Below are 12,863 nucleotides of genomic sequence, written 5' to 3'. Positions count from 1 at the left end.
AGGCAGCGCAAGGCCAAAGGACTGAACACTGTGAGCTCTGAAAAAAGCAGCTGCACCAGCGAATGAGCCATGCGATGCCAGTAATGTCAGTCGCCTTGAGTCTGACTATAGTTGGAGATACTCAATGAGTGTGTGTCTGTGTCAGTATGTGGGGAGTGGGATGGATGGAAGGAGGGAGAACACGATACAACAATACGAAACATTTTGGGCATGCAGGTCAGATGACGGCAGATTGTGTGCACTGATTAATCAATGGATTTGGTATCAGCAAAGCATTAGCTGCTGGTCTTTATGGCATCGTCATAGCTGCTAATTCAATACTTCGACTGGACTTCATACCAATAAAGATTGATTAAGGGGAAACAGATTCTGGCACCGAAATAACTTTTTTTTTTTTACTTTTAGGAATCAAAAAATACACTCAGCTGCCAGTTTATTAGGTACACCTGCCATGTTAAACTAGTCCAACGCTATAGTAATAATAGATAAATGTTCAGTTTTTCATGAAACAGCTTGGATTAGGGGTCAACAGTTAGCAGCCCGGCCAATTATTGTATTATCGGATTGGATATGCAGCTTTTTTTGCCATGATGTGTATCATAATGTCTTTGTTAATGAGTTCATTTATCAAGAATTTGTAAAGAAATACGATTTTTTAAAATAGTTTTTTTGCTCTGATGCAGCCACATCACAAAAAACAAAGAAACTAAATAAACACATTTTGACGATGCTTTGTGTTGGAGTTTGAATTGTTCAAAATGTTGACACCCTTATTGTTACTCTCACTGCAAATATATGCATACATAGGCTCTAAATATAGGTTATTGTTCTCCTCTACTACTATTAATCGGTATCTACAGGGGGAAAAAAAGCAAAAAACCACCCCATATCAGTCAGCCTCTAGATTAGAGAGGTGTTGTTTGAACAATGCGATCATTACAGAAGTATAGACTTAGCAGTGTGTAGTGCTGGTGAATTGTATAGTGTTAAACTAGCAGGTTTTCTTCCCTTTTGTCCACATGTACATGATGGGTGATCAAAAAGTTTCAGAACTGTTTTGGTACAAGTGCACAAAATGCAAATACTCAGGCAACTGCAACAACTCAGGCATGGCATCATCAACAGAAAAAGTGGTGTTCCGCATGTTTTTGTGACCACTGGAAGATGTGTATTTGCATTTTTGTCCATAAAGCATATAGCAAACATCCTATTCTGTATCAGTCAGCAGCTGGAGGATCCATCATTCACATCACAAATCATCACCGGAGATGCGAGGTGGGTCTGCGGCTACCATTAAGAAGAGAAACAACAGTTTTTAGAGTGAAAGAAGTTGCCAAGATCGGACAAGATGCACCAGGATCGTGCTCAGTGTTTTCTCCAGCATTCATATGTTTCTGCTCCGAGACTCAACCTTCCAGGGTCGAAATGTCAAGGCAGAGTTCTAATGTAACGTTCTGAGATGTCTGAGGAAGAATAATTAGCTCAAATAACCTGAGCTGTGGCACAATGTCATGTAGGAGCTCCAATGCACTGACAAGCCAATCATAGTTCACTTATTACACAGAATTTTTGGCTACAAAACAATCTCCATTTTCATTGCTAGATTTGTCTCCTTGTGACTTCTTCCTCTTTTAAAAAATGAAATTCAAATTGAAAGGACACACTTTGGGGGATTCAGTGCCCATTGCAGATAATGTTTTACATAATGCGACTACAAGGGAGCTTCACGAGTGTTGCAGAAGCACTACTTCAACAAATTTAAATCAAGAGCAATTTTGATTTTCATCGGCACCCTTGACACACCCCATGTATATACAAGAGTAAATTAAATAATAGAAACTTGCATTTATGACGAACTACAGTTCAAATACACCACAAACCACATCCTTCTGTACTCGACAGTTTATTTCAATACTGTTTCTTCTTTCAGTGCTAAATACTTGGTTCGAGTTCCAGTAGCCATGTCCTTATTTTCTGGCTGGCAAAATATGCAGAATCACTGAGCTCCAAGGTTAAAAGAATCTGTTATTGAATCTTTTATCTCTCCTCGCTCCTCACAGTCTTTGTTGGCAATAAGCAATGTACCAAACATATAAGAAGGAGGCTTGTAATTTTTTTCAGCCCACATTCGTCGGTTAAACAAACAGCTGGAAATTATATTCGCTATAGCTTTAACTTCACTTTGATTCTGTAAATGAACTCTCTGGAAAGTGGTAACTGTACTCGGCCAAAGATTGTTTGTTAGATTAGCAAACGCCACTCTGTAATACTGCTCTGTAATTGCAAGCAGACTATGTTTCTGCAGTTCAGTGAGACCAACAGAGTGCAGACTCTTCTCTGGTGAAGCAATCCGACTCACATCACTTGTCATTGCCATTTTCAATTTAAATTTTCTGCCTATCAGATAAATAATTTAAGCCTATCAACTTACTGCCTGTCAGATTTGAAAATTGAGTATTTAGCCAGTGAAAAAAGATTCCAGAGAAAACTATTCCTGTTATTTCCAGGTTTAATATTTGATCTCTTATGTGCTCGATTCGTTTTTTGTATGCTAGTGAATCAAATGAAAGCTGTAGTGTTTCTGTCTTCTTAGCAATGTCAAGCTGATTATAGGTTTTTAGTTTCATTCAATGAAAACTTTAATGTTTACAAATGTTGATCTCTAAATTTAATTGTATTACATAGGAGGATTGTAATTTAAAAGCCTGATTCAACTCAACAACCTGCACTATCACGGACAAATAACATAACTGGGGTGAGAGGAAAAGGTAGATAAATAAAAAAGGAGAGAACCAGCAAAAAGAAGAGAGAAAATGAAGGCGAAAGGCAAGTAGACAATGAGGTAAAAGAATGAGGATACAGAAGTGAAGCGTGAGGACGGAGAGAGAAAAGGGAGAATCAGAAAGGCGGCGAGAATGAGGAATGATATTTATAGAAGGAGACAAAGCCTGGTGTCTGTTGCCTTGAGGGGCTCGGAGGCTCATCTTTCTGTTTTTTCGAATCAACACTGATGCTTCCAACTTATTGTCTTTCGCTCACCCTTTTCCACCGCCAGCGCCCTCTCTCTCTCTCTCTCTCTCTCACAGATTGGGTTACTGTCTGCCTGCAGGCCTCTGCTGCAGCCTCATCAGTCGCTGCACTCCACACTGATTGTGTTTACTGGGCAAACACGTAATGCTTTAGTGTGCACGCTCATGTGCTTCTATCTTTATGAGGACTACGGGGCAAAGGTTTCTATCTCCATGAATGCAATTTTGTAAATATATATCATAACATCGCACATCTTTGCAAAAACAGTTTAGCAAAAACAATCACGATGGAGTGCCTGTTTTTCTGCAGCGAACACTTTATCACACCGACACAAAAATTGTACCCAAAATATGCTGATAAATCTGTCTAGCAAATTATCTCACAGCACATAATGTTTTGTTCATCAACCACCCCCAAATAATCAAGTGTTAGACCTTGACAGTGAGGATGTGTTAACTTCTTCACAGGATATTTTGAGCGTTCAGACTTGACTGTTTGGGTTAAAGATTGAATGAGGTACGTTCACTCAGGATTTAAACTTTATGGACAATTTAATAGGAATCATGCTGCAGTTAGGCTTAGATCTATAGTCCAATAACACATTTAATCCACTGATACCCCCTTACCAGAACAGATGCACATACTGTGATCAATACATCCTTACATGGTACATGCTTTAATCAGATTCCTCTTTTATTCACTTTGTGATATGAGTGAGTAGGTTTGTCTGGTATCATTCATAAACATGAGACTAATCATGCCAGTAAGTGGTGTTAATCATTAATTGTTGATGAGGGACATGCGTGCCAGAAAATGTATTGCTGATTTACTGTAGCACTCGATTTCGTCACCAGTTACATGTATGTTTGCTGACAAACAAGCGCACCTCCCTGTTGTCTAACTGCTAACAATGGCAGTCATGTTGATGAATTCTGAAGCTACAAGCTGAGAAAAGGAAGCTTTCCTGATTGGCTAGCTACCTGAGGCTCATGCTAAAGTAAAACTAGAATTTGTAAACACTAACATAGGCTAATGTTGCCAACTTTTTTAAGCCGAGTAGCTGCTTGAAGCAATTAGACGTCTATAACGTTACAGGTTATTTACTGTAGAAGCAGCTTATTTGCTGCATTTAATACTATACATTTTGTCAAGAAAATTGTTGAATAGCAACTTTAAATGATGTCTTTATTTTTTACATTCTCAATTTATAATTCAACTGGGTGTTCACCTTATCTGCATACGGAAAAGCATTCATTCTATTTCATTCATTTCAATAATTAGCTGATTATTGGTTGTTCATGTGGCCGATTATCAGTTGAGCAAATCATTTAAAATCAGCATTCCTACTTGCCATGTTAACAGTTCATGCATGATGATCGAGAACACAATTACAAGGAACAGGAGGTTTGCAGTGGAACTGTAAATGAGCAGTTATCCTTTTGTCAGTTTCTTTTAAGTCGTCCTTACTTTTAGCAGTCTCTAAACGCTTTAGAAAATTGCTGGTGCAACACCATCTAGTTAACATGCAGCTCTATGCACACATTTGTGACAGTTAAGATTAGGGGATACATTATGTTAATTTTGGTGCTAATTAATCACCTCATTTGACATCTAATCAAGAAAACATCAAAAAACTGTTCAAAATTCCCATCACTATTGGAACTGCCACAAAGAGTCAAAAAACTGTCAACTATTAAATGAATCACTAACGATTCTGAGACTTGCTTATATGATTGGAGTAATAAAAAGTTGAAATTATCCAATTCCAGCTTCATAAATTTTATTATTTCAGGTTTCTTTTCTCCTCTGAGACAAACTGAATGTTTTTGGGATGTGGACATTTGAGGATGTTATCTGTGGTTTCGGGAAACACTGATCAACATTTTTCACTATTTTCTGACATTTTACAGAAAACAAAATCAACAGATCAAGAAAATAATCAACAGAATTAACTGACAATAAAAATGACTTTTTGTTAACAGCAGGAAAAGATGCTTGGTTAATCAGTAGTACAAAACACAAATATATTCAACCAACTACAAAACAAAACTCAGAGAAAAAGCAATCGCAAACACCAAACTCTGGACTTAAACAGTTAGTTGTTCATCAGAATAGTTGTCAAATCATATTGTGTTGAACAACTGACAGCTCAAATGTCAAAAAATGTCCTCAGAAGTATGTATAAGCACAACTACAAACACGTGTGTGTTTACGTTTAGTGTCTGTTTACGTAAGACTGAAGCTCTGTGAGAGCCAATCAGCCATATCTCTGCATCAAAGGTAAGAGGGTTTGTGTTCAGGGATGAGTGTTTAACTTATGTACAGTGTGTAGCAGTGTGTGCACGTGTGTTTTAACTGTTACTGTAGTGTGTGAGTCCATTTGATGCGATGAAATAAACCAGAGGCATCTGGCCTACTGTATTTGTGTTTGTATGTGGGTATACACTCAATCACAATTTGATGCCGCTTTCTAATCGCTCAGAGCCAAACTGAAATGAAAAACCCAGACAAAAACACGCTGCTGAGGCCAACATTATAGATGCCTCAGTTTGTGTGTGCTCTTTTGTGCACTCTCCTTTTCTTCTTTGCTGTTTTTGGTCGGAGTGGCTGTGATCACGAGGTGTTAAATCGACAAAAGTGGAGTGGGTTTATTTTGGAGCAATCAATGGGGTCTTCTTCCTTTTCAATCTCCAACAACCCATTTGTCCCCAAACCTCTTCCACTCTCTTGAAAATTGCGTCCACAATTCACTCCCTCCCTCTAAATTGTACTTGTCTGTTCCATCTTGTTTCTTCATCTCCCCTGTAAGATTTTATACCTCCTTCCATTCCTAGAACCTTGCTTTCTCTTGTTTCATCGTTTTCTCATATCTTCTTCCCATCTCTTGTTTTTTCCCTCGTCCCTCCATCCATCATTCCTTCCCTGAATCTGAAAGCCATAACCGTCACCAGCCGAAGAGGGAAAAGAGATAAGTGCTTTGCTACAAAAAACCCTGGGGGCCAGAATGACACCGAGTATCTCTTCAGCGGCAAAATGGCTGCACTGCATAATTATTGAGCTGATTTCCCAGATATGTGCTCATCCTGTCAGTCAGAAACCTCAGGCCTGAGTGGGTCCGATCAATAATAATCTGCCTACAGTATTATCTCATTAGCTTGTAGACCAATTGTGATTATTGTCAATAAACTTGCAGTGTGATAAAAAAAAACTCTTCCGCTCATGGGCAAATTTGCATTTTTGTTAGCTGCAAACAAAAGAAAGCTTTACCATAAACACGATTTTAAGGACGACTTTCCTCTTAACAGAATTCAAATCTACTGAAAAAGTCAGAGAACCATTACAGCTGCTCTGTGGTTGTAAAATATCCACCATTCAATAAACAGCCTTGACGTTTTCCACTTTGTTAAAGCGTTTAATAGAAACTTGGAGTTGCGTTACTGACTTAAGTATAAAGCTTACTTTTTGGTTTATTTGTATTATGTACGGATTTCCAGTTCTACACTTTAATGTGTAAACTTTTTACATTTTGTACTGAGCTGCATTACACAATGAGCACCGTTGGCGTTGAGCTGAAGGACTGAGAGCGTGATTGAGCCTGCCTACTGACTGAACGACAGAGCTGCTGGCTTCCTTCTGTGGAACCTCCTGATAGAGGTGTTGAACCTGCACTGGCCTCCGGACAGAAGACATGCCCCCGTACCCACGGACTGCACCGACCAACTCCGGACCCGACTCACGCCGTCAGCGCTGACGGGTGCCTCTCTGCTGCCGAGCCCCCAGAGCCTGCCTTCCTTTCCCCCCTCCCTTCCACTCTTGTGAGTTTTCGGCCTTAGTGGCAGACTTTAGTTATAGAAATAAAGGAGTTTTGATCTCAACTACCTGTGTACCTGCCTGTGAATTCTCACTTTGGGTTCTAAAACCTCCCCATCCTGTGACATTTAGGGCGCCTCAGAAGTAGCTACAATGGAGAAACTACTTTATTCTTCCATGAAAACAGCTCTTAAAGAGGCTTTATTGGGTGGTTCTTGCAGTTGGAACATGCACAAATGTTAGGGCCGCCCTAAAGCAGCCTGCAGTGGAAAATGGCCCATTGTTCTCGCCTCTGTAATTGCTGATATATGGGAACATCCCTGATTTGTGTTCGGATGGGAAAGTCACTCCCGTCGCCATCTATTCTCTTTCTGTCTAGTAAAGGATTTCCCTCATTGCAGGCAGGTCACAGTTTAACCAGGAAGTCAGTCTGTAAAGTCTAATGGATGTTTATAAACAGACAGTAGGGATACTAATTTTACAGGTTTACATAAAACCCGTGTGATCTTGTGACACTTTGTGCTCAGCTTCCTTTTAATGATGCTGCTGCTTTCCCAGACTTTAGTATTTAACTTATTACTGATAATGAGCAAAGGTGGGACAAAGACGTAATAAACATGATTTAAACCTCTGAACCCCAAAATGTACCTGCGGGTTTGAAAGGGACGCTATATTCAAAAATAAATTGAGAATTATATCATTTATGAGAGCCAGTAACTGTAAAAGAGAAAGAATTATCGTATTTTCCACTCTTGGACAGTCCTTGAACTAATCCTGTGTGACTTTTGGGTTTTTTTCAGTTGAACTGCAGGCAGTGTTTAGCAGATAGATGACAAGTCTGAAAATAAAATGAAAGTATTGAAATATCTGTAGTATGCAGAATCGCGTTTTTTTTTTTCAGTTTTGATAGTACCTGTACATGCTGAATGCAGGATTTTGAATTTTTATTTTTTTTCAGAAAATCATTGGAGAAACTCATCTTTTTTTCTTTGGCTTTCATGATTTATGGTAGGGATAGACCGATTAACAGTCTGGATGAATATTGTGGACAATATTTGACATTTTTTTGATTATCGGCATCTGTATCTTTGTTGACCAATTATTGATAGATTAAATGCTCTACTTCAGGTCTAACGGCGCCGCCTCTCTCTGTCTGTCGTTATTATACGGTCTCAGAAATGTCTTGCAAGTAGAGACTGCAAAAATTGAACAAGGAACACAAACCAGGAAATTAGTTCATCTCACAGAAGCTAATCCTATGCTAACGGCTAGCCACTAAATTGGAAGGCAGCTACAGTTTAACCAGTCTGGAAAACAATAATTAATAAAACTTTAAAATCTAGACCTTAGTGGACAATAACAATGATAGAACCGTGAAATGTTAAGAAAATAGAGAAGAACAGCAGACGTAACTGCAGGAGACGCACTGATCAATCTCAGTCGATCCCATATAAACAGAGGAGATAATTTAATCACTGGTATTTCTACTTTACATATTCAGTTATAGCGACCTGCATTAACATATCGGTCAATCTGTAATTTATGGAATTAGAACTGTGCCATAGTGCATAAAAGACATTGTTGACTTCTCTGTAGCCAAGTTTTGCCGTTTCCATAGAGGTGTCAGAATTTGTATTGTAGTGGATCAAATAAGAAAATCAGAAAAAGCTCAGGGGTTCAGAGAGTTGAAGGACTAAAACATGGCATGGATATATGTGACATCTCTGATCACCCACCAAACCTCGTGTCTGCAGAAACAGCCTCCCGTTTGCTCATGATCACTGGAGCCATTTAATGGGAGGCTGACAGACACCACAGAAAAACGGAGGATCCCTAGAGCCACTCAACAGGGTGACGTTTGTGTATTATGGTTGGGTTGCTGTGGTTGTTAACAGGGGCCCCTAATCCTGGGGCCGGGCTCTAATCCTGCCACCGGTCTGCTGTGGACTGTGACCCTGATGGCGCGTGTCGACAAACAAACCCCCTGCACACAAACACACACAGCTGAGGAGGCACAGCAGCTGAGACAGCAAAGGACCCCATTAAAGTGAATAAACACACACCTCTTACATAGATCCATGCACAGGGGACACACAAAACATCCAACATACAAGTCAAACTGACACAGCCCCGCGGAGACCGATACGACAATAGACACAACGCAAAAAGGATGATGCTGCAACACAAACACACACACACACACACACACACACACACAAACACACACTGGCAGCTGACGGTGCCACAGCAGCCTTACAATAACAAACAGTTGAGCTACTAGAAATACCACAGCGAGAGATGATACCGGAGGCCTGAAAACTGAGACCAACACAAAACACATCCTGCAGATTCCAGCAGCAAAGAGAACCAACCGAAAAATGACAAACATTTTTATTCAAGCCCCGACTGCCGCGACGGGCTAATCAAACCCTTGATTGGGCCTTCGCTGTAATTTGTACAACAAATCTCTGATTATATTCCCTGCTCAGACCCAATTAGAGCTATCTGTAATTGCTTTGTGAACATAGTTGTCACAATCAGAGCGACAATTTTCAGCTACATGACTTAAATTTAGATCGTCGGAGAATGGTGATTATCAAGCACCGCAATTGAGCAGATTGTATGACAAAAGACAAAATTACTGTTTTACCACTTAACAGAACAAACAGCGATGTCAGTTTCCAGACACATTACAGTATTAAAAAAACTGAAAACTGCACAGAGAAATAGTCAAATCTGGGGCTGAATATGTTAGTTTTTACTGCAGTTTGGTTATTTTAACTGTTAAACAGATGAAAACACATAAAGCAAATAACAGTAACAATGTCAAACAAACGTATCCAATGAAAAACCAGAAAGGAAATATTCTTCCACAAGGAAACAGAATCAGCTGGGATTTTTCAAATAAACAGTAGGAACTAAGGAAACATAAATGTGCTTCCCAGCAAAATAAAACCATACCACCTCAAAAAAATACATATCTGGTTCAAAATGTCAATGTGATTGACTGATAAACAGGATCAAAAAAAAAAAAAAAAAAAAAAAAAAAATCTGTATTATTTTGGCTCAAAAGAAAAGCTCTCACCAAAGCTGGACCCCATATAATCCACACAAAAATCATATTATGGGATGTATTAAAAAACATTAGTTTTCCCTTTTTCAAAGGCAACAAGAGTAAACGGCCCCAACCTATCAGAACAAATGATCCACAAAGTATGAAATGCCAGGCTTCAAAAAAAAAGTTTAGAAACAGAATTCAAGCAGCAGTATTTGTCAGTGAACTTAGGTCCTACAGCAGCAGTGGAGCAATATTCAGCTAAAGGCAAACAGGTGAGCATTTATGTGGGGAAAACGTAGTATGCGGTATGTATTTCATTTGTAAGTTTTCTGTGAGATACATCAGCAGAGCATCCCATAGGTGATCTACAGGAATCAGAAATTCACTTTCAAATTCATGAAATCAGTTTTATTTTGCTTTGTGACGTGGAAGTAGCCGTTCAGAGGATGGAAAACTGTGACCATGAACGGATGTCTGCAACAATAGGCAGACAGGCTGTAGCATTAAGACATCCAAAGTGCAACAAGACAGCTATTAAAGGGAAATGCAAATAGTCTGGAGGTTTAAGGCAAAGAAATGATGGGAGACCAAAGGCAACACAAAGTCAGAAACACAGTGGAAAAAAATCAGAACTGTGATTTTTGGAGTTTATGTCACAAAAGTGGTGTATTTTTAGAGTGAACTAATTATGTCTATTTTTGTTCTTCTTGTATATTTCAAAGATTTCACTACAAGCAGCAGCCTGGACTGTTGAAAAAAGCAGGTTGAGTCCACAGACTCATGATGTTAGCACCAAATTCTGAGCCTTTTATCTGCAGAAATGTGCTCAACAAGATGTTTCGTTCCCAGAACTTAGACTCACTGGATGTTTTTTTTTGTTTGTTTTCGCAACACTGAGTAAACTGTTTTGGTGACAATCAGCTTTTTTAAAAACACTCCACCAACTATCAAAGTCATTGGGATGACATTTTAACCCCTTATTGTCATACACAATGTGAACAATAACCGAAGCATCTGATGAACTGAACTGCAGCCACTTGACTTGACTTCCTAATAAAGCGCTCAGTGAGTAAATTGCGAGTAAAGTAGAACAGAAACAGTAAAAAAAGCACAAATCACTGATTCACTGAGCTGAACAGCCTCTTTAAGCACACTGAATTGGTTTGATTAAGGATGATTAGTGCCAACAATGCCCAGTGTTGTTTGACTGGTGGTGTGTCAGGGCACAAAGGGCAACACGAGTGGATCAGTATTTTGCTATGTGGATGCGGTTTGCAAAGTGGGAAAACGAGCAAAGCGACATGTTGCAGCAGACAAACAAAAGGCTTTTGGGTGAATGAAAATCAAGAAAAAGTGAAGTTTTCAAACATGATCCACAACAGTAGGAGACAGGAAGAGGCTAAAGAGAGGGAGCACTATGAGGCAGCAGGCTGTTGAAAGGTCAAGCTGCAGAGCAGTATTTGGCAGCATGCAGCCAGCGGGTTTGGACGGACGCTGAACGGAAGAAGAGCTGACCGGTTTGTTCCACATGTCTCTTCCACACTGGTGTGCTTTAGCCAGCGTGGGCCGCCTCGTTAAACACACAAGTCACTGCACAAAAATACACATTTACTTCACTGGGCGGTCCTCTGGACAGTAACACAATAACATGACCCCACTGTAAAGCTCCCATAAATATACTCAATGATGCATCAGAGAAACTCATGAAAACTGGTGCAAATTTAAGATGTGCCAAAACTAGGGGTCAAACCGGAGTTCACTGCCTGATGTGAAAAAGCAAACTGTCTCAGTTTGTTTGCAATAAATAAACCATCATGTAGAAGTCAGGAAATAAAACTGAAGATAAAGAAAGGTGAAAGGAGGGCACAAGAAAACTAGGATGGAAGTGTGTCAGACGAAAATGGCTTAAATTGGGAGAAAAACGAAGATGTTGACACAAAGAAAAGAGAAGCACATTATCACAAAGTAAGACATCTGCACATTGCATCAAGCTAAATTAATATTACTTTTTGTAATGTAGTTTAAAAATGAAACAAAAATAATAAATAAATCACCATACAGGTGTCAGGAAAAAATGCAAAAAGAAGAGAGGTTAATAAAAAAAAAAAAAAAGACGAGACAATAAAACTAGGACGGAAAAGTGTGAGACAAAAATGGCTAAATTTGGAAGATTAATGACAGAAAGAGGTGGATGCAAAGAAAACAGAAGCATATTATCAGAAGGCCAGGCATCTGCAAGTTGCATCGACAATTACTATAAATTTTTGAGATGCTGCATGAAATAAATAAATAAAATACCATGAAAAACACCCAGAGAGTGCAGTACTCCACCAAGGCTGCTCAGTCGTTTCCAGTAGCTGAATCTTGAAAAAAACTTGTGGCAAAAATCATGGCAACATAAAATGTAGCTACTTAATATAGATGTACACACAAACAAAATGTTTTTGCGCTGAACACAAGTGTGTGGTACACATGTGTATGTTACATTCGGATACCAAATCGTGTGACCTAAATATGTAGCGGGCGGCGGGAAGTGATGGGACTCAGAAACACCCCCACAATTTAATCAATTGTTCTTTGTATCATTTCCAATGGATAAGTCCTGGTAAGTCTGCAGCGGTCAATTTGTAGTAGGATCATAATCACGTGATCGTCAGCAGGCAGCTGACATAGCGTTCAGTTGTTGTCACAGTTACAGAGATGTTGTGCCGCTATCTGGCAATGATACAGAAAATTTAACAAATCCATGGATCCAGACTATAAGCCACATATCTGCCAAAATCCAATCACTTGGTCCTTGTGCCATTTCTGACTTGTCCTGAAAATTTCATCCAAATCCGTTCGTCCATTTTTGAGTAATGTTGCAACCAGACAAATGGACAAATGTAAGCTGATCGTCACATAATTCTGCCGCTTTCCTTGGTGGAGCATTTAAACTAGCATGTAAAAGTTAAACAAAAAAAAA

General features: G+C 39.3%; 1 protein-coding gene across 1 annotated transcript in view; it reads right to left on the bottom strand.

The window, feature by feature from the left end:
• Positions 1 to 12,863, bottom strand: part of xpo4 (exportin 4) — an 84,523-nt gene that overhangs the window by 43,002 nt on the left and 28,658 nt on the right. The gene's annotated exons all lie outside the window — the stretch shown is intronic.

The sequence above is a fragment of the Amphiprion ocellaris genome, chromosome 11, assembly GCF_022539595.1.
Source record: "Amphiprion ocellaris isolate individual 3 ecotype Okinawa chromosome 11, ASM2253959v1, whole genome shotgun sequence".
NCBI classification, from domain to species: Eukaryota; Metazoa; Chordata; class Actinopteri; family Pomacentridae; genus Amphiprion; species Amphiprion ocellaris.
Note: the sequence above shows the minus strand (reverse complement) of the source record. Positions and strands in the feature narration are given on the sequence as shown.